At 63.9% G+C, this 20,064-nt stretch overlaps 1 protein-coding gene across 9 annotated transcripts in view; it reads left to right on the plus strand.

The window, feature by feature from the left end:
• The window catches only part of BCOR (BCL6 corepressor), an 82,510-nt gene that overhangs the window by 13,035 nt on the left and 49,411 nt on the right, over nucleotides 1–20,064 (plus strand). Inside the window, exon 1 of one of the 9 annotated variants that reach the window (XM_087757759.1) lies at nucleotides 11,014–11,060. The exons of 7 other annotated variants lie outside the window; for them this stretch is intronic. The gene's annotated coding sequence lies outside the window, so the exon portion shown is untranslated. Of the gene's footprint in view, nucleotides 1–11,013; nucleotides 11,061–11,097; nucleotides 11,686–20,064 lie in introns of those variants that run through there. One more of the 9 variants, XM_087757760.1, reaches the window with a different exon arrangement.

Genomic DNA, 20,064 nt, shown 5'->3' on the forward strand with positions numbered 1-20,064 from the left:
AGGCTGCGCCGAGGCCGGTGTGGCACAAACGCGCCTCTCCGTCCTGCCCCGCCGGGATATTTTTCTGCTTGGAAGTTATGCTAAAATAACATTTGTGTGCACGTTAATGATTTATTTATGTGGCTAATAACGCTCACATTCTCGCTGATATTTGTCTAGGCGAAAGACCAGCTGCAAAATGCCCCGCAGCTGTAGCCAGTGCTAGAACAGAGTGCCTTGGAACCAGAAATCAATGCTCCTGAAATGAACAAGTGGACAACTTATTAGGCTCAGTCACTCCACACGCCGTCCCCTGATAACGAATAGATGAAGGAGGCGCTGGAGAAAGGACGCGTCTGGGAAGGCCACACTTCTTTGCGGCGAGGCCGGGTCATTCCGCGGGGCGCAGCCGGCCGCACGGTCGCCCCTGGGCAGGGCAGGGGCTGCCACCGGCCACTCGCGGACTACCTGGGGTTAGATGGTGATAAATACGGCCAGCGCCTGGGAGGAGGGCTCCGGGAGTCATTGACAAAGGTGTCCAGTTTCCCTGCTGCTCCAGAAAGCACAACCGACAGGTTCAGCGAGATCACGTAATCGTGGCGTCTCTGCCTAGAAACAGTCGCGCTAATTTTGCATTTTTAACATCCAGGGGGAGGAAAAATACCTGTCCTCCCGCAATGCAAATCCTTACGCAAATAGATCTGCGGGCCCACGGGGAGCCGCTGCCACCCTGACCTCCCAGCCAAGAGTCACTGGCCCCGGATTCAGAGCGGCTGGCCAGCAGCAGCACGCCCCGAAAGCACACGGGATCGTGCAGGCTCCTCGGCAGCCCCTCGCAACTCGCTGCTGGCTGAGAAAAGTCCGAGCAGGAGCCTGCGGTTAATCTCCGAGGCCTTCATGCATCCCTGGTGAGCAGCGCCCCAGCGCTAAGTGCAATTAACATAACAGACACTAAAATAGGAGAGAGCGGCGCTGAATTTAATTTGCAGGCTTTGGAAAAAAGGAAAAAAAAAAAAACAAAACCCAAAACAAACAACTTAGCACTTGGAGCGGTCTGGTGATGAACGCGGGGAGCGAGGTGGCAGGCGGCGGAGCACCCTCCTGCCTCGGAGAGGGGCCGCGGCCGGTCCCTCGGACCCGCTCCCTCGGACCCGCTCCGAAAGCCGCGACCACCTTAGTGCCCGCAGCACCCGAAAACATTTTCTAGGCAGGTAAAACTCCTCCGACGGGGGATGCCTCCCGCCGCGCCGCCCCAGCGTGCCCCCCCCCCCCGTCGGGCGCTCCCGCGGCGGCGGGGGCAACCGCGGCGCGGCCAGGTTCGGCGGCGTGGGCGGGCAGCTCCCGGTGCCCCCCCGGCGGGCACACACCGCGATCCGGCTCGCTTTCCTGTCCCCGCCGCCGCGGGGGAGAGGGAGGAAACTGGGGGGGGGGGGAGAGAGAAGCGGCTGGGTCCCCGCTTTTCCTCCCCCCCCCCCCGCCTCCTGCACGCAGCCTCCCATTAGCCGTAGAAGTTCACAAAAGAGCGAGACATAAAGAGAGGGAGATCGAGGTTTCCGAGAAAAGGGAGAGGCGAAAATAGCGAGGTAGAGATAAAAAAGGGGAAAAAAAAAATCGTCGCAACGGAGGGAGCCACCGATCGGCTGGGAAGCTGGTGGTATCCGGCCCGGGGAGAGGGGGGGAAGGAAGGGAGAAAAGAGGGCTTTAAAAACTGGAAGGCAAAAGCTGTTGGGGAGGAAGTGTAAGCCGAGAGGGAGGCTGGGGGAGGGGAGAGAGCGCCATCTTTTCATGTCACAGTCAGAGAGACAGCGCTGGGCTCGGCCACAGCGTCTCGGTTTCTTTTTAACAGCGGAAAACGTGCGATTAGCAGGCAGACGGGCGGAGACTGCCAGCCCTGCGCGCACACGCACAGCCCGCAGCTCTGTCTCCGCGCCGTGTAATCCCAGCGCTCAGCCCTGCTGCACCCCCTCATTAAAAACCCGGAGATTTCCTCCTCCTCCTCCGCTCTCCCGAGGAAAACAACGCCTGCCACCGCCTGAACCCGGGGCCGTGCCGCCCGCCCGCCCCGCACCGCCCGCCCGGGGGCCGCCCGGGGGCCCCGCGTTCCCCGCCGCCCTGCCCTGCCCGGCCCTGCCCGGCCCTGCCCGGCCCTGCCCGGCGGGCTGCTCGGCCCCTGCCGCCCCGCGGGAGGCTGATGTGTACCCCTCATCCCAGGGGGCCGCCCCCACAGCGGGGGCGGGGGGGGGCCAGGCTGCAGCCCCCCCCCCCCCCGTCCCCGGGGGCTGCTGCTGCTCCTCCGCTGCCGGGGCGGCTGCTCGCCGCTTCCCCCCTTTTATCCATCCCGAGGGCGAGGGTGGGGTGCGCCGAGCCGGAGCTCCCCGCGCTGGGGCCGGCGGCGGCGGGGAGCAGCGCCGGGATCCCCCGGGAGCCGGCGATCCCCGCGGTGGAGCCGGGCACCGCCGCCCACGGCCCCATGAACGGCGCTTTATTCCGCAGCGCTCAAACCCTTCATTGTGTTTGGCAGAATCACCTGCCTCCTCCGGAGCCGGGCGATTAATTTAATGCGATACAGCACGCTCTCTCCGTCCCGGCCCCTCCTCGGTGGGGAGATCTCCGCCGGGCGCTCGCCCCGCAGCCGCGGCACGGAGGAGGGGCACGGCACGGCACGGCACGGCGAGGCTGGCATCCTCCGAGCACCGGCTCTCCCGGCGGCACCCGGGGAAACCTTCCCCGCCCGGTAGCGGCCGGCGGCGGCGGCGGCAGCTCCGATCGGAGTCGCACAAGCAGCAGCCGCCGCGCAGACCTGCTCGGTGCCCGGGGGGGGCTGCGAGGCGGGCGGGGGCCGAGCCGTGCCTGGCGAGGGGATTTGCTGGGTCGTTGGCTGCGCCTGGGGAAAGGCGGGCGGGCGGGGGGTTGGCTGCGCCTGGCGATGGGGGATTTGAGAGGGAAGGGGAGGGGGTGGCTGGGCTCGGTGGAGGGGGGGACACGACTGGCTGCCGCGACTGCTGGGGACGGCGGCTGTTATTATTGTTATTACTGTTATTGTTATTTTTAGGGGGCGGCGGTGGTGGGAGCGAGGGGGCGTGGGGCGGGCCGCGCTCGGCGGGGGGCGATGTGGAAGGGGGGGCCGCCGGCTGCGCCCGCGGAGGGGGCATGAGGTGAGGGCGGTGGGAGAAGCGTCTCCTGTTTCTAATAAAGGAAACGACTTTTATTGAACGATAAATGCAGGGGAACGAAAGTCGTGTGGGTGCGCCTGGTGGGGGCGAATGATTTGGCGGAGGAGCGGGGGGAGGCGGCTGCCCGTGCCGGCTCGGGGTGTTCGGGGCGGGGGGCGCGCAGCGGCGAGGGGCCGGCTGGCCCCGGCTGCTCCTGCCCGGGGGGGACCGCGGGGAGGGGGCGTTGGCCGCCCCGGTGGAAGGGGGCGAGGGCTGCCCGCGTTCGTGGGGGGGCCGGAGTGGGGGGAGAGCGGGATGCTCGCGGTGGGGGGTCCGGAGAGAGGGGGGCGTAGGCCGCGGGGTAGTGCCGCCTGCCCCTCTCGGGCAGGGGGGGCTGAGGGGGAGGTGTCGGCTGCGCCTTGCCAGTTGGGATTTGATAGGGGCGGTAGGAGACACGTCTCCTGTTTCTAATAAAGGAATCGGCTTTTATTGAAGGATAAATGCAGAGAACCAAAGTCGTGTGGGCTGCAGCCGCCGAGCTTCGTTAGCTGCCGATGTGACTGTGAAGATAAAACGCTCCACAATAACTCGAGCGCGAAGAGCGCCGAGGATGGGGACGCGCACGCCTCGCCGGCCCCGGCCGCGGCCCCGGGCCCCGGCCCTCCGCCCCCGCCGTGCCCCGCGCCCTCGGCCCGGCCCCGCGGCGGAAGGTGCCTGGGGAGCCTCAGACCGTGCTAACGGCTCGGCCTTGGGACTTCGCCAAGTTTCTCTGACTTAGGGGAACTCTGGGGATGAGTAATCGCGCCAGGCTAGGGTTTGGGAGGGTGGGTATTTTTTTTTCTCGCTCGCTCGCTCTCTTCTTCTTTTTTCCCCTTGTCATCAGCTGCTGACCCACTCACTTCGAGAGCACGGCACCGACGCGTTTCTGAGAAGGGCGGCGGGAGGAGATGGGGGATGCGGCGAGCCCGGGGAAGCCCCCCTCCACCGGCTCCGCTCCGGCCCCGAGCACGTCGGGGCTGCGCGGGGTCCCCGCTATCCCGCCTCCCGTGCGGGGCCCTGGATGTGGCTTTGCCGGGGGACGAGGGGACGCCCGCCCGCCCACGCCACACGCACTCCGCTGCCTCGCGTGGAGGCCCGTGAGAAGGTTTCCCAGGGCGACGAGGAGACGGGGCGGCCGCGCCTTGCCCTCGGGGAGGTGTCGGGAAACCTTTTCTACTCGGCATCTCGCCTTATCGCAGGTGGCGACGGCTGAAGGACGGGAGCGGGAAACTCCGGGCCTGGGGGGGGAGGCCCCCGGGGACGGGGAAGCAGCGCCTAGCCCCGGCCGTGGCCGTGGCGGGCGTGGGCGCGCCGAGCCCCGCTGCCCGGCGGCCGGGGAGGAGCGATGCCCGCATCCTGCCCGCGGGCCCCGGGGCGGGCGCGGCGGGGCCTTGCCCGGTGCCGCGGAGGGCAGGGCCAGCGCCGTGTGCGCCGGGCGCCGTGCCCGCCCGCGGCCGCCGCCTCTGCCTGCCTGCCGGGCGGCGGGGCGCGGGGGCGGCCGCGGGGTAGGAAGCGGCCGGGGGGGGGCTCGGGGAGGGGGAGGAAGCAGAAACGACTCGACGCCGAGCGCGGCAGCGGCTCCTGCAGCTTGGCTGGGGGCAGGCCGGGGGGGAGCATCGCCGCCCCCCCTTCCAGCCCCGCTGCCCCGATGCCGTCGGGGGTGCTGCAGCGAAACGACCTGGAAAAGGCAGCCCGGCTCTCGTTCTGCCTCACCCGCCGCCGCCTGTGGTGCCGGCGTGGGGCTCTCCCCAGCGCAGCTCCCTGCCCGCTTTACGGGCAGCGAGGGGCCGGTAAGGCGGCCCGCGTCCCCCGCCTGCCACGGGGGCGGCGGGCGGGCAGGGCCGGGGAGCGCGGCGGAGCGGGGAGCGCCGCCGATCTCGGCGCCTGGCAGGTTTCAACCCCCTGATTACCTGCGTGATGCGGCTTCCGAGAGGCACGCTGGGAAGCGGCTGCTGCCCTGGTTTGGGTACCGCGGCGGCGGAGAGGGGACACGGGGACGACGACGTAGGGAGATGGAAGTAAGGACGGGGTTTTAAATGGCATTTCTGAACGGAAAATACTTTTATTTTCCCTTGTTTTTTTGAAGCTGCTTTCGAAATGAACATTTTCTGCGATAAGAGGTGACCGATCAGAATCGCTGGGGGGAGGTTGTAAGCAGACGTTTTGCCCCAGCTTACTGTTATCTTATCTTTCACACTTGCAGGGCGAAAAAGTGGCTTATCTTTATACCCACCCCCCTCTCGCCTTAATTGCTAAAAACACTGTGAAGTGTTAAGTACAGGACTAAAGAATCTCTCCGCGTGTCTGCCATGCGAGTGAAGCGGGGGGGGGGGGGGGGAAGGATCCGATTTGAAAAATTAGGGGCTTTTCTCTGGAAAAGTACACACGTGTACACACCGAGAGCCCCTCCCTGCCCCCGCTCCGCTGCCGCTTTGATGTTGCAGGCTCTCATTTCATATGTATGCACCCCGGCGAGCCGCCCGCCGCTGCCGGGCTTCCAGCCGGGGCGCAAATCCCGCTCCGCACGCCGGCGAGCCCCGGGGCCGCGCCGCGGGGCGCGGCCGCGGAGGGCGGCGGAGGCCTCCGCTGTCACCTCTGGGGCGGAGTGAATAACCCCAGTGTTTATGAACCCCGGCGCGGAATTGGTATTCAAGCGCCGAGCCACGGCATCGTCTCCTCGCTTTCTCTCCCCACCCCCTGCGAAACAAAACACAACACAAAAACAAAACCAGAAGGAGGACGGAGGTGATTCATCGACTGTATCCAATTATTAACATACAAGCTGTAGTCTGCACAAACACACCTTCAAACCATGGCGGTTCCCCCGGCCGCCGTATTATATTTAAACTCGGGAGCCGGGCGGCTGCCGTGCCTCTCCGCCGAGCCGCCGCTCCTCCCAGGCCGCCGAGGGCCGGGGCCGGGGCGCAGTCCGCGCCCCCCGGGGCTGGGGGACCCCCACCGGGAAAAGGGGGGGCAGCCCCCGGCTCCCGCGCATCCCCTTCAAAGGCGAAGGCTCAACCTCGCCCGCGCCGCTCTCCGGCCGGGGCCGGGGTTTTGTCTGGCTCCGGCCCCCGTCCTCCCCCGGCGCCCTCCCCGCCGCGCCGCCCGCTGCCCCCCGCCGGGCTGGGGGGAGGCGAGGAGAGCGGCAACCTCGCCGGCGCTATTTTTACTCCTCTCCAGACTTGTGCGGCGCACGCCCCCTCCCCTGCAGGGCCTTGCCTGGCGGCTGCATCTCCCCGCTGGCAGGAGCGGCCGGGGCTGCCGGCGGCCCTCCCCTCCCCTCCTCCTGCCCGCCCGGGCCGCCCGCCCCGCCACCGGCAGGGCCCGGCCCCTGGGCCCGGGGCAGCGCCCCGCAGCAGCCCGCTGCCCGAGGGGACGGGGCGGGGGCGGCCGGGGACACACGCACACACACAGGCGCGCCGCAAGCAGACAAAATGGCCGAGGTATGCGAGTGGGAGAGGTGGAGGGGGCAGCTCGCAGCCAGCCTGCCCTCCTCCTGCAGCCGGGCTGCCGCCCCCCTTCCCCAGCCCGGGGCAGGGGCCTTCCCTCCGGCCCGTCCGCCCGCGGCCGCCCCGGCGGGCTCGGCGCTGCGCCTTCCCCACCGAGCTCTGCCCGGGCCCGGCGAGCGCTTCGCCCGGCCGCGGCGGCTGCCGGCCCCGGGGCGGCGGTCGGCAGGCCGAGCTTCCCGGCTGGAGGCTGGCCGAGACGTGCGTCTGTTTGTCTGACCGTCTCTCCCGGGCTCTCCGCTCCGAGCGGCAAAGGGGGACCCGGAGGACCGCGGGCATCTCCGCTCTTTTGTGGAGCGGGGAAAGGGTGCGGAGCAAAGCGAAGACAACCGGAGAGATTTGTCATTCGCCTTTGTAAGAAAGATAGCGGCGCTTAGTCCGTGAACCGAGCGCGTCTCGGGCTTTTCTGGGGAGAGGGAGAGAAAATAATGGATCTCCTGTCAACAGAGTAGCCCTGAACTACGAAGTAAAATTATAGTACTTCTGCTATGCAAAACCCCCTTGATTGCACGGGGAGTTTGCGTGGCGGTGTAACAATATGCTGGCACCGTGTCAGGTCTGAAAGCGCTGCAGACCCTGTATAACGCCAATTGAGGCTTGTCTTGTTTTGTTATTCAGATTTCTACACTTCCATTAAAAACAGCCTTACAATAAGCAATGATAAAGGTCTGATTTAAGACACACTCAAGCAGGGCAATTCAGAGCTTAGGACAGTGATCTGTTATTTATAGGCTTTTCCTAGCACTCATCACCAGGCTGGCTGAGCACCGCGCTCGCATTAATTCATTTTACCTTCGCAGCGCCCACCTCCCCTCTCTCTCTCTCATTTCGCCTGCCCGGGCGACCCGCGGGCTCCGGTTGCCGTTCGGTGGCCGGGGGAGCGGGGCGAGGAGGGGGCTGGGTGCCCGGCCTCGCCGCTCCTGCCGTTTAGCCCCCAACTTTCTGAGGTGCGCGGGCCGGGGGCGGAGGAGGAGGGGGGGGAAAGCTTCTAATTAGAGGCGGCGCTGGAGGTAAATGAGAGCCGGCGTAAAGCCATCCCACTTGGAAGCCTCCTGCGAGAAGCCCATTCTGCCATTAACAATGGATTTGTCTTTACGAGGAGGTTAAGTACTTAGCATTATCGGAGCAGCCGTTTTTTTGCGAGCGCATCCTCGCCCGGCTCCGCAGCGGCCGCGGCAGCAGCAGCAGCGCGGAGCCCCGAGCATCTGTCCGCCGAGCCCCCCCTCCGCTCCTGGGGGGGAGAGAGCAATGTGCAGCGGCCTGACCCGCGGGTCAGCTCCCTCCGGGGCCTGTGGGAGGGGGGGAGAAGCGGCCCGGTAATCCGCAAAGGCGAGAGCATGCTCTGAATTTCCCGGGGTTAGCTCGGCGGTACCCGCGGCAGGGGAAGGCGGCGCGGCGCGCAGCCGGGCCGAGCCAGGCCGCGGGAGGAGCGAACTGAAGCCCCAATGTCTTCGCCGGGAGCCGGCAGCCTCCCGCTGCAAAGCTCGGGGACCCGGGGAACAAAAAAGGCACAGAGGCGAACAAGCGCGGGTCTGTTCCTCCCCGCCACGGAGGAAACTGCGTTCACAAAGAAAGAAAGTTTAACTACGGTTAAAAATAAAAGTGGAGCGAGTTTACCCCGAGATAACTTGAAGTCATTAGTTACAGCAAAAAAAAAAAAACAACCCAAGCCAGCCCCCACCACCCAGCCCCACGCTGTAGGCGCACACATGTGATCCGGAGTTTGCAGCCCCGGGAGAGGGAAGCGGGCGGCTGCTGTGATGCGAGTGCGGGCCGGCGGCACCGCGGGTCCGGACCTGCGGGGAGAGACAAAGCCCGGACCGATGCAGCCCTGAAGCCAAGGCTGCGGCCACCTCACCGGGAGACAGGCTAGTTCTGCTTTCCTACCGAAAGAAGCAATTTTAATGAGGTTTTCCCGAGGAAAGGGGAAAAAAAAACCCCAAACCAACAGAGGCCTTTCCTCCAGCTGTGTGCCTGTAACTCACGTGTGTTCAGTCTAATAACTTTTAATGTCTAGCCCTAAAACATCTTTATAAAAAATAGCTTTACAGCGTAATAGGCCAGGTGTCCTTCTGCTTGTTATCGGAGATTAAAAAAACGTGTGGGAGCCTTTTCAGATGCGTGGCCCGCCGCGCCGGGAATAAGCCCGGCGGCTGCCCGGGGCTGTGCGTCCCGCCGGCCGGCACCCCGGGACTGCAGCCCGGCTGCTGCTGCTGCTCGGTGGCTCCCCGGGCTCCCCTGCGAGGAAGCCGAGCGGTGCGGCTGAAGTTTCGGGTTTCAGCCGGTGGGTATTTCACTTCTGCTTTGAGACGGGGCGAGTTTTTTAAGAGAGACGTAGCGAAAACGCAAAGCCCCGTGATGGCAGTTTCATGAAATGCCAACCCCTCTGGCCGTGACCCCGCTGCGGGTGTGTGCCCTCTGCGTCCCCCTCCCTGAACATCTGGCGACCCCCGCTTTTTTTCCAGACGTGGCTTAGATTCTCGATTAAAAACTTATGGATTTTTTTTTTGGGGGGGGGGGCTTTGGTAGGGGCAACTTTGGGGAACTCGTGCTTTTCCATCTCCAGAGATAAGCAGTAGCGGCGGCGGCGGCGAGCAGGCAGGCAGCCCCGGCAGTCCTGCTCTGGCGCCGAAGCCTCACCGCCCTGCTTGCTGCTTGCGCGCCCTCGGCGAGCAAAGCTTTCGCAGCTCGCAGCGTCTCCGCAGCCTTTTCCCGCAGGGTCTTGGACGTGGCGATTAAAAATCCTCTCTCCCCCCCCGCCCCCCCCTCCCCCGGGGCGAGCTGTCCGCGTTAATCGCCTGGCGTTTGGCTGGCAGTCGCTCCCACACGGAGCGGCGGCGGCGAGAAAGGGGCTCGATGCGGCGGAGCCGGCGACGCTGAGGTGGCAAAACACCCCGCTTCCCCGGGAAGGCGCCGGGCGGTGCGGGGGAGCTGCGGGGCCCTGCGGCCGGGGCCGCCCCGGGGCCGGCCCGGGAGCCTCCACGCCGCGGGAGCAAACCGGAGAGTATCGGCGGGGATGGGCCGTGATGAACGTGAAATTTACGAGTCGAGCTCGCCGAGCCAAAAGTTGCCTTGCCAAAGTAAATAGATGCAGCCGATAACTACCAACCCGGAGATTAAAGGGCTCCTCAACCCGGGCAGAAATCTTAAAGCAGCCGTAGAAATGCCGGCGAGGGAAACGGCGCTTCAGTCGCCGCCCCACCCCGGGCTGCCACACCGCTCACACGCGGTAAAAACCGCGTTAAGGGCTGCCAAAGCCGGATCAGGCGAAAACGCGCCTTAATAAGCCTCCCCCCGGCCCCCCCGCCCCGCGCAATGCAGACGTTGACAAACGAGCGGCTTTTTTTCCATCCCGACTCAGAGCTCGGAGAAGGGGAGCGGAGGGAAAGCGCAAATCAGCGCGGCCGAGCTGCGGACCACGCGAAGTTGGGGGCGGCGGGTGGGACCGGAGAGGGGCCCCGGGGCCGGGGGTGGGGGGAACCCCCCTCCACGGGTGCGACGGAGGGTGCGAGCGAGAGGGTCCGTGCGCGCTGTGACCCGTGGGGGGGGGTCAGGACGGCTGCCAGCCCTCGGCGGGTCCCTGGGGCGGCGGGGATGCCCTTGCGCGCCGGGGGGAACCCGGAGCCGGCGGGTCTGGGCGGGGGCGCGGGGGGCAGCGCCCGGGGGGGTCCCGGCTGCGGCGGGGGGAGCGGGGCGGCAGGGTCGGGGGCGTGCGGCGGAGGGGCCGGGGGCGAGCGGGGCGGCGGGGGGCGGCAGCGCGGCGCGACCCGCCGCGGAGCCTCGCAGCGATGTCTGGCAGCGCCGCCGCCGCCGCCGCCGGGGTTTTGACAGCTTGGCGGAGCGGAGTGAGCGGAGCTTTATGGTAATTGCGGTTCTCCACTGGCCTTCTGGGTAGCGAGCGAGGGGAGTATCGGGGGGGGGGGGGGGGGCGGCTTTCCTCTCCCTGCCGGCCGGGGAGCGCGGAGTCCCCGCGGGGCGCCGCAGCTTGGCAGCGACCTGTGCCAGGCGGGGGGAGCGGGCCGGGCCGGGCCGGGCCGGGCCAGGCGATGGGCCGGCGGCGCGGCGAGGGGGGGCAAATCAATTAGTCAGGGCAAAGGCGGGGGAGGAGCGGGCGAGCGGCCGGGCGAGCCCTGCCTGGGCAGGGAAACGCAGCCAGGGGAGGGGGAAACTTGCAGAGGGAAAAAGCGGTGGCGGCGCTGCTGCTGCCGCTGCTGCCGCTGCTGCTGGCGGCGGCTCCCTCGGTGCAGCGCCTGCCCGGGGGGAGGGGAAGGGAGGGGAGGCGGCGGCTGGAGGAGGAGGAGGAGGAGGAGGAGGGAGAGAGGGAGGGGGGGATGCGAGGGGAGCGCAGCGTGCAGCAGACGGAGCCCGGTCTCCCAGCGGCAAGGTGAGGAAGAGCGGCTTTCCCGGCGGACTAAAGAGGGGAGGGGGGGGGGAAGAGGAAGAAAAAAGAGAGAGAGAGAGAGAGGAGGAGAAGAGGAGGAGGAGAATTAAATCCCCAGCCACACACACACAAAGCCGCGGCGGCCAGGGCACGGGAGACGGCGGCGCGGGCGAGATGTGGGGAGCGCCGCGCTCGCCAGCGCAGGAACTTCGCCCGGAGCAAGCCAGCAACATGGCGCTGCCAAACCAGAGCCGGCAGCCGGAATGAGCATCACGGGCTGCCGCTCCCGCTCCCGCCGCTGAGCCCAGCCGAGCCGAGGAGCGAAGCCCTTCCCGCGGGCACCTGCCCCGTCGGCGCAGGCGGCGGCCGCGCTCCGGCCCCCCCCCCGCCCCGCTCCCTGCAGCTCCCTGCTTTCCCGCACTCCTTCCCCGGCCCGCCCGCGCCGGAGCAAGCCGCGGCACACGCACCCACGGAGAGGGGGAAGGGGATCGGGAAACTTTTCTCACCCCCCCCCCCCCGCCGCCCCCCGACGGGGCTGCCCTTCCCGGGAGAGCAGCGGGGGGAAGCGACGGTGTGGGAACCCGCGGCTGGGACCGCGCACGCCGCAGCCCGGCGGCGCGGCAGGAAGGTCAGTGCTCCGCTCCGCGAACAGCTCCCGTGCGGAAGCGCCGCCGCCGCCGCCGGGTCCCGCGGCGACGGGGCGGCCGGGGGCCTCCCCTGGGCCCGCCGCGGGGACGGCAGCGCGGCGGCGGCGGCGGCGCGGCCGAAAGTTACGGCGCGGGGTGGCGGGGGGGTGAGGGGTCTCCCGGTGCGGCTCCGGGGCTGCGGCGGGGAAGTTTGGAGGCAGTTGGTTGTAAGGATGCCTGTTCGGGGCGGCGGAGGGGGGGGGAGCTGCCGGTCGCGCTGTCGGCTCCGGTGCGCCTGTGTGTAGGGGGGTGGCGGTGGCGGTGGTGTTCCCGCCGTCTCGCACTTTGCGATCGGGAAGGCGCCGGGGCAGCGGCGCGGTGCGGGGCTCCGGGGCTCCCACGCCGGGCGGGCCGGGGCTCGGCGCTCCCCGCCGAGAGCGGCGGGCGGTCCGGGGGCGGCGGGCAGGTGAGCGGCGGGGAGATCCCGCTGCGGGCTGCCTTCCCCTCGCCGGGAGAGCCCGGGGCACCGCTCCCCCCCCCTTTCCCCCCTGTTCCCCCCGCCCCGGCGGGGCGGGCGCCGCCGCGCACGTGGGGCAGGGCGGCCCGGGGCTTTCCCGTGCGCGGAGCGGCGCTGGCGTGAGGTCCGGCGTGACACGGAAGTTTAGTCAGCCCCAAAATGCAGTTTGGAGAGGGAGCCGGAGGGAGGCTCGGGGCTTGCCATCAAAGGGCCGGCCGGAGGGGGCCGGCCGGGCGGGGAGGCAGCGGGGGCTGCTGCTTTGTGAAGCCGGGGCCAAGTGGGGCGGCTCTGCGCAGCATATGAGGCATGCATTTGATGTTCGCGGAGCGAGTCCGGGGGCGAGGGCTGCGGAGCGTTCACGTTCCTCTTTCTTTCTCGATGTGTGTGTGTGTGTTGTGTGGTTTTTTTTTTTTTTTTTCTTTCCCCTTTCCTCCCTCTCTCGTTTCCGCGATGTCTGTCGGATCCCGGCTTTGCTGATCGCGGAGGGGGCGAGGGGGAGGCGAAGAGCACCTCCCTCTCTCCCCCGACAAAAAAAAAAAAAAAAAAAAAAAAAAGGCAAGCCCCGACCGTAGTGAGCGGTGTAAAACTGACAAAGTGTGAGGACTGGCTTTAATGGTATCGCCTCGGAGCTCCTCGCAGCATTAATTCCCACTAATGAATCTTTTCCAGAAACTCCGTTCATTGCTTTCATCTGCTCTGTGGAGCCTGCAGCTTTTGTATTCGTGTTTGTATTAAAAGGGGGGGGGGGGCGGGGAGAGGAGAGCCCAGCCCGCACCACGCAGCCCCGTAGCAAAGCCCGGATTTTCCAAAGGTTTCTATTAACTTTTTCTTTCCCCCCCCCCGCCCCCCTCCCGGTGGCCCTGCCGCGGGGGGCGGCCGGGGAGAGCCGTGCCCCGCCAAGGGCCGCTTGGGAACAAAGCTGGGGGCGGGCGGGCGGGCGGTGCGGGGTCTCCGGCCGCCGCTCCCGCCTGCTTTCCTCCCCGAGACGCGGGAGCTTGCCTGGCTGTCTGTCTGTCTGGAGCCCGGTGCCGTCGCGCTTGCGACACACCGATTCGTTTCCTTTCGGTTCTGCTGTCGGAACGGCTGGGTGGTTTGTTTTTTTTTTTTCTTCTTTCTTTTTTTCTTCCCGAGAGGTAGCCAGCGCAGCGCTCACCCTAATTGCTTTTAGGAGGATTAGGAGCAAATTCCTCTCCCCCCCCCCCCCCCCGGTTGCCTTCGCGCGCCGGGGTTGCAGTTTATCCCTGGTGCAGTTCTTTGAATTGCTGTCACAAATAGGTGACTCAGAGTTAATTAGGAAGTATGCACCGGATCAATGGGCTGCACAGCTCATTAGTTATTCCCCAGCCTTTTGCAGCGTTGGACCTCCGGCTCCTCGCCCCGTATATACCTCTTTAATACGCAACCCGGAGGGCTGGCAGGGACCAGGGAGCACCTCGGGTGAGGAGGGGGAGGCTGGGTGCGAAGGGGCGTGATGAATACGGACATTGAAGTTTCCAGGTTGGAAGGATGCGTGTGGACGAGCGGCCGGGTCCCCTCTTGCTCTTCCCCCCCCCGCCCGCCCCAGCCCCTCCCGCCCCGGGTATCCCCAAACCTGCCTCCCCGCACGGCCGGGGAGGGCCCTCGCCCGCCCCGAGGTCGGAGGGACGAGCCCGGAATGTTACCAAAAACAAACAGGCACCAAAAAAAAAAAAAAAAAAAGTGTGTGTGTGTTTATTGGAGCGTACGCTGAGAGAGCAGACAAAATCTCATTTGTCAGGCATGAAGGTGGGCTGTGTGGAAGGCTATAAATATACCAGGGAGGATTGTATCGCGGTCACTTTTCTGTTCTTCGCCATTTCTAAGGTGAGTGGCGGAGGCTGAGGGACCGGGCAGGGGCTTCTCCTGGTATTGTTTGTCCGTCTGTGATAGATCGGTCTAGACAGCCGCTCAGGCTCCCTGCGAGCTCAGGAACCGGAGCCTGAAAGGGAGAGTGGGGGAGTCGGAGAGGAAAAGGTCACCGCGATATTTTTTCTTTTTTTTTTTCTTTTTTTTTTCTTTTTTCTCTCTTTTTTTTTTTTTTTTTTTTTTGGTGGCAATGGTTGTTAACCCTGTAAGCCGAGCGGGGATCGCGGCCGGCTGCTCCGGCCTGGAGGGATGCGGGGAGCAGCAGCAGCGGTCGCAGGGATGCTGGCGGGGCGGGGGGGCCGGGGCAGCGCGCCCGGGGCCCCGGCGCGGCCCCGACCATCGAACGGCTTTGTAAGAGCAGTTTCCCACAACAGGAAAAGAGTTCACAAGGCGAGCGCCAGATTATTTCGTTCCCAGGAGTTTCCTCTCTCTGGAAACTCCGAGGAGCGCTTGGAGCCGGGGTCGGGCGGCCGCCGGGCCGGGGAAGCCGCTGCAGCCCCTCGGGCTCAGCGGGACCCCGGGGGGGGTGGTGGTGGTGGCCGGGCGGGCTAGCCCCGGCGGTGGGGTGTCCCCACCCCGGCGGCTCTTCACCTCCCCCGGCCCCGCCGTGCCTCCCCCCCCCCCCCCGTTCCCACGGGCTGCAGTGGAAACCCGGCAGTGGAGGTTCCCGGCCCCGCGGGGGGGGCGAGTTTCCGCGGCTGCCTTGGGGTCCTGCCAACTTCTCCCCCTGGCAGCTCGGAGCCCTTCGCCCCACGGGGCCACGGGCGTGCTGACAGCGCGGGGCAGCCCATGGCTCGTGTCTGTGCAGGCAGAAGCCGGGCGTACCTGCCTCGGGGTGTCTGGAAGCCCACGGGGGGCACGGAGACCTTGTGGAGTGCAAGGGCAGGCGGAGAGCGGGGTCTGTGTTGGGGCTCGAGTGGGTTGGGGGGTTATTTGCAGCCTCTGCGTGTGTGGGTGCTTCCTTTTGTACTGAGACGGCCTCGGTGGATGCGATGCGATCGTGGCGTGCAAGCCTGGGCGGTACAGATTAAAAGCAGTTAAGGCTTTCGAGCGATAGATAAAAGCTGGTTTTGTTGGATTCGTCTGCAGCACAGACCATTCCCATTCCTCTTTGTCTGAGCCCTGGTTCCGGGCGCTACAGCCTTATTGGAAATGCTCCCGAGCAGTCCGCGCAGCCAGGGCAGCAGGCAGCTCAGCGCTTATTTACACGTCACATCTAAATACATCTCTAATTAGATAGAAGCAACGCCGGAAATGGCAGATTTGTTGCATATCTAATAGAGACCAGTGCAAACAGACTCAGCAGGGTTTCCCTCTCTTTCCCCCCCTAGAAAAAAAAAAAAAAGACCAGCAGGACCAAGCTAGTAATCTCCGACCGAACAGCAATGACTTCTCCCATTTGAGCGCATTATGAACCACGCTGGCGAATGTCTCTATTCCAATATTTAAAGCAATACTTAGGATGTGTGAACCGAATGCCCAAATATGGACTGGGTCTTGAAACAATACTGGTGCCTTGGCTTTATTCCTGCGCTGGTGGACAACCCAGGCTCCGTGTCACGCGCTGTATCTGCCTTTACCAGCATGTGCCGAGCGCTGCAGCTTCTCAGGCGGTTCGAAATTGTCGTCCCTTTTCCCTCCTCTTCCCCCACCCCATGATAATTCACTTTTTTAAGGTTGGTAAAGAAGCCAAGGTCCCCTAACAGGGATGCCAGAAGCAAGGCAACTGAGCTCCAGGGGCTCCTGTACGGTCTGCGCAAGCAAACTTTGTGGATCTGTGCAGCTGCGAGACCACACAAAGTTGTTGACATGCTTTCGGGTCTCCGTTTGCAGAGAAAATGGACCCAGGCCACCACAGCCCAAAATAATGAGTGCTGCGCATACCAAAGTAGTCTTAGCGCTCTGTGGCTGTCGTTTAAACCGTCTCTCAACTTTGACTGGCGAGTGGCCCCCGCAAAGATGGGCGAAAGGCCTGCTCCAGCTCAGGTCGTAGCTCTAGCAGCCACGTTGCCCTGGGAGTAAATGCGGCTCGGAGTAAATTCGTGCTCGGCACGGAGAAGCGGGCTCTGATTTCTGCGCGTCTTGACAAGGGTGTGGGCTTTTGCTGGGACTCTGCAGCGTAGTTGGGTTGCACAGGTGATACGCGATACGCTGTCTTTCCCCCGAACACCGCAATAGATCACGTTTTAGTGCGGGCTTAGAAAGAACAGCATGAAGCCGGGATTAATACTTCCTCCTTAGGCTGGTGTCGCTTTGGAAATAATTGATGGCCAGAGCGGGCCTGCTCCTCTCTTTCTTGGTTTTGCAATAACCTGAGCGGCGGAGGCGAGCGGGCTGGCGGGGAGAGCCGGGCTAGCCCCCCGTAACTACGCCGAGCCGCTCTCGCCGGCTGCCTGCGTGCGTGCAGCAGGCAGCGCGGAGGCCCGGGCTGCAGGCAGGGGGAGTTCCCCTGGCCCTGAGCAGCTCCCGTTAATCCTCCTGTCCTTTCGGGGAACGGACCGCTCCCGAGCGAGCGACCTTTCCCTCCGGCCCGACCTGCTCAGGTCCCGAGGCTGCGGCAGGCAGGGGCGGCTCTCCCCGGGGAGTGCCTCTTTCGTGGGGGTTTCTCCGGAGCAGGCAGCCAGCGCTCCTTTGAATGGCCGGGCGGACGAGGTGGGGACGGAAAGGAGGAGGCCAAGAACTCGTCGCAAATGTGGATTTAGGAAAGTTCTGCTGCTTTCCAGCAGGGAATTAATTTTTCCTCGTTTGCTGGACAGCAGTTCTTGGCCGAGCGGAGACTTTTTTTTCTCCTCCTCTCTCCCACCGCTGGAAAAGTTAGCGAGTGAGAGCACGCTTCAGTACCTGCCCGCCCGTTTTCCTTAACTGTTGTCTGAATTATTTGGGACTTTCCCTCCGCACTCAAGCGCTCCTCGCACCCCAAACCTGCCTCGTGAGCTAATAAGATTCGGTGCCGTGTGATTAGACATGCAAGGAAGTCCGCTTGGAGAAGATCCTGACAGCATGAAATATAATTTGTGATCTGAAAGACAGTTTCCAGTATAATCTCATTATGCACCACAGACTCCCGGTGTTATTTTGTAGAAGGCGGACAATGATCAATTTACATTGACCTGGGGCTGGGCGAGCTTTTAGATGGTAATTGCCATATTGATTTGCATGCAAAAAGAAGACCTGCTAAAATTAAAGACCGGAAGCTAAATTAAACTAAATTTATTGTCTAGGTGCAAACTGAAAGACTTGTAAAGTCTAGGGTGGACTTGGAAAGCTATGAAATTCGGAGAAAAATGATTCTCGTCCCGATCGTTCCGGAAAATGAATCTACATGACGGGGACCGGGGCTGCAAAGACCCCATTGTGAGCGGAGGCACGCAAGCCGGGGCTGTTCCGTGTAAGCCCCGACTCTCTAAACAATCGGAGAATAAAATATCTCCTCTGTCCAATGAAAATCTCGGCCTGAATGTTGGGATTGTCGTGCTAAGGAAAACAAAGCTTTATTTGGATAAGACAATTAAAGTGGAAAGCGCAGAATCCACCAGCCACACTGGGAATGGCTCGTATAAAGAGCTGAGTGTGTTCAATAGAGCGCTGGGGAAAGGGGGAGGCTCGGGGCCGCGCTCCGCGGCCAAGCCCGCACTGGGAAAGCCTGGCATTGTGCTTCCTCGGCCTGCTCCTCGGCCAGGAGGGGCCAGAGCGCTCCCAGCCAAACGCGCCCTCCTTGCCACAGCTCCCGAAGCGATCTGCCACGGCCCGGGGCTGCACCGGGGTGGCTCTGCGGCGGGGTCGTTCCCCGTGCACCTCCAGACGGCCTGCGGTGGGTCGCAGCATGCCAGCCTGCCTGTTCTTTTTCAGGGCGCGTTTATGCTTTTCATTTTCAGCTGGAGTAGCTCTCCCTCTTAGCCCAGGTGTTCATTTAACGCTCAGGAATACCTCACCTAGGGGCCTCAGTATTTGCATATTACAAAGCATTTGGGCCTGTATCCTCAGTTGCAAAAGTCAGATCTCCTCCTCCATGGGAGTATCGGAGTAGCTGGCGCCTGGCGCAGTTGATAGCAGAGAGAAGTACGCCCGTACTTGCACAGGCAGCAAACCCCGCGCCTGGGGCAGCCCGACGGCTGTCCCTGTGCTTGCGTGGGCGGGTGCCGTGGGGCTGCCGCTCCCTCACCCGCTGCTGCCTGTCCCCCAGGCTCCCCAGGAGCGGGGCGGCATTGCAGCCGGGGGTCTCCTGGAGCGGGTGGGAGAGCTCTGCGGGGCTCCTTTAGCCACTGCTTGAGTATGGCATTTGCGCGGAGTGGCAGGTAGGGACAGAGAAGTGAAATCAAAGCCGGAGGGGCGTATTCTTGGCTCTCCTTGAAATTCACAGAGAACTCGCTAATGGCACGAGAGAGGGTGGGCTGAGCTCCTCTTCTTTCTAAGTGTAAATTCTCTCCCTGAGCCAAACTTTCTCCATGTGAAAGCTCCTGGCTATGGAGAGATCCTACAGGGATCCCTGATCCCCGGGCAATCCCCTTTGCTCCCACGCCCCGGCGTGCTGGGTTGTGCGCTAAGCCTCTCCGGCTTGCCCGTGGCAGTAGGAGGTTGAGCTGGGCGTTGGGGGAAGCCCTTCCCCCAGGCTGCGGTCCCCCCGGCTCACCTTGCTCTGGCCTGGTCGTGCTCCCCGCGCGGTGTTCTCCTTTCCTGCCGTTTCAGTAGTCAAGCACAAAGTGGCTTAGCAAAGCCCCGTGCAGAATTAAGCAGCCCGGTGCAAACTTATGCCGAGCTCTGCCTGGAGGACTCGCCTGCCTTCTCCCGGCAGACCTCCCGTGCCGTGCCGTGCTTTGCCATGCCAGGGCCAGCAGGCAGGGCTGGATGCTTCCCGGGGTCTCCACGCAGCGGTGGGTGAAGAGAGAAATAGCTCCGGCTAAAGTTGCGAGTGGCAGGGGAAGCCGGAACAACACTTGCAAGCAGGAAGTGATCTCCCGGGGTAAGCGTTTTAATGGAAGTGTAACCTGGCATTGCACAAAAACCCAACCCAGGGCGGCTGCTGCCAGCTGGGGAGGATGCAGGGCTCGGGGAGGTGCGTGGGAGGCCGTGCCGTGCCGTGCTGTGCCGTGCCAGGGGCGCCCACGGCAGAGCTGTGCGTGCGGAGCCGGGGGCGGCTGCGGCGCGGCCTGCCCTGAGCAGGCGGCTGAAGGTTGTCTTATTTTAGCTACAGAAATATCTCTCTAGATCCGTTACTGCAAGATCTCGTTTGCAATAAACTGTATTGGCTCTCCTCTTTATACAAATTGCTGGTATGAAAGAAAACCCAGCCTATATGCATGGAGGCAGGCATGAGCTAGTGAGATCAGGTTTCCTACTGAGCTCCCGGAGGAGAAGTCAGCATTTGATTGAAGCTACACTTGGTTCTTGGTTCCCAGGGGACAGCAGCCCTGAAACACGAGAGCCCTCCCTCCTCTTTTTCCCCCCTTCTCTCTCTTCTTCCTCTAAAAGCCTTTGTGCTGAAAGAGCCTCAGTAGGCACGAATCGCCGGTCTCTCACAAGAGTGTGTTGCAGCCTTTGCTGACATTGTTTTGTTAGCAGTGGTTTTTACCAGGCCAGCAGATTTCTAGCTACGTATAGGCAATGAATAGTCAATGCTACTGACCTGCGAGTAGGTACTGGCATCATTTGTCGGTGAATCCGATTTGGAAGTCGATTGGAGAGGAATCACGTTGGTGCGAAGCACCTTACCTGCCTGGGGAGCGCTGCCCTTTGGCAGGAGTCGGGCCAAGATGGAGATGCGCTTCCAATAAAATCAGCTATTTCCCCTTGCTGGTGCTGGCTCCCGAACTGCGGGTAAGCACCTAGACAGTGCGTTTCCAGCTCCCGTGGCCTCTTCAAGAGTTTGTGCGGTACACAGATTTCGGAGAAAGTTGCCGTGTCGTGGTTTTCCCTTAGAGATGCACAATTTGGGTAACGCTAGGAGTCAAACTGGGCGAGGAAAGGTTTCCTCGAGTTGATT

This window comes from Nipponia nippon, unplaced genomic scaffold, assembly GCF_047370975.1.
Source record: "Nipponia nippon isolate SJK-2023a ecotype South Korea unplaced genomic scaffold, ASM4737097v1 scaffold_2, whole genome shotgun sequence".
Lineage (NCBI taxonomy): Eukaryota > Metazoa > Chordata > Aves > Pelecaniformes > Threskiornithidae > Nipponia > Nipponia nippon.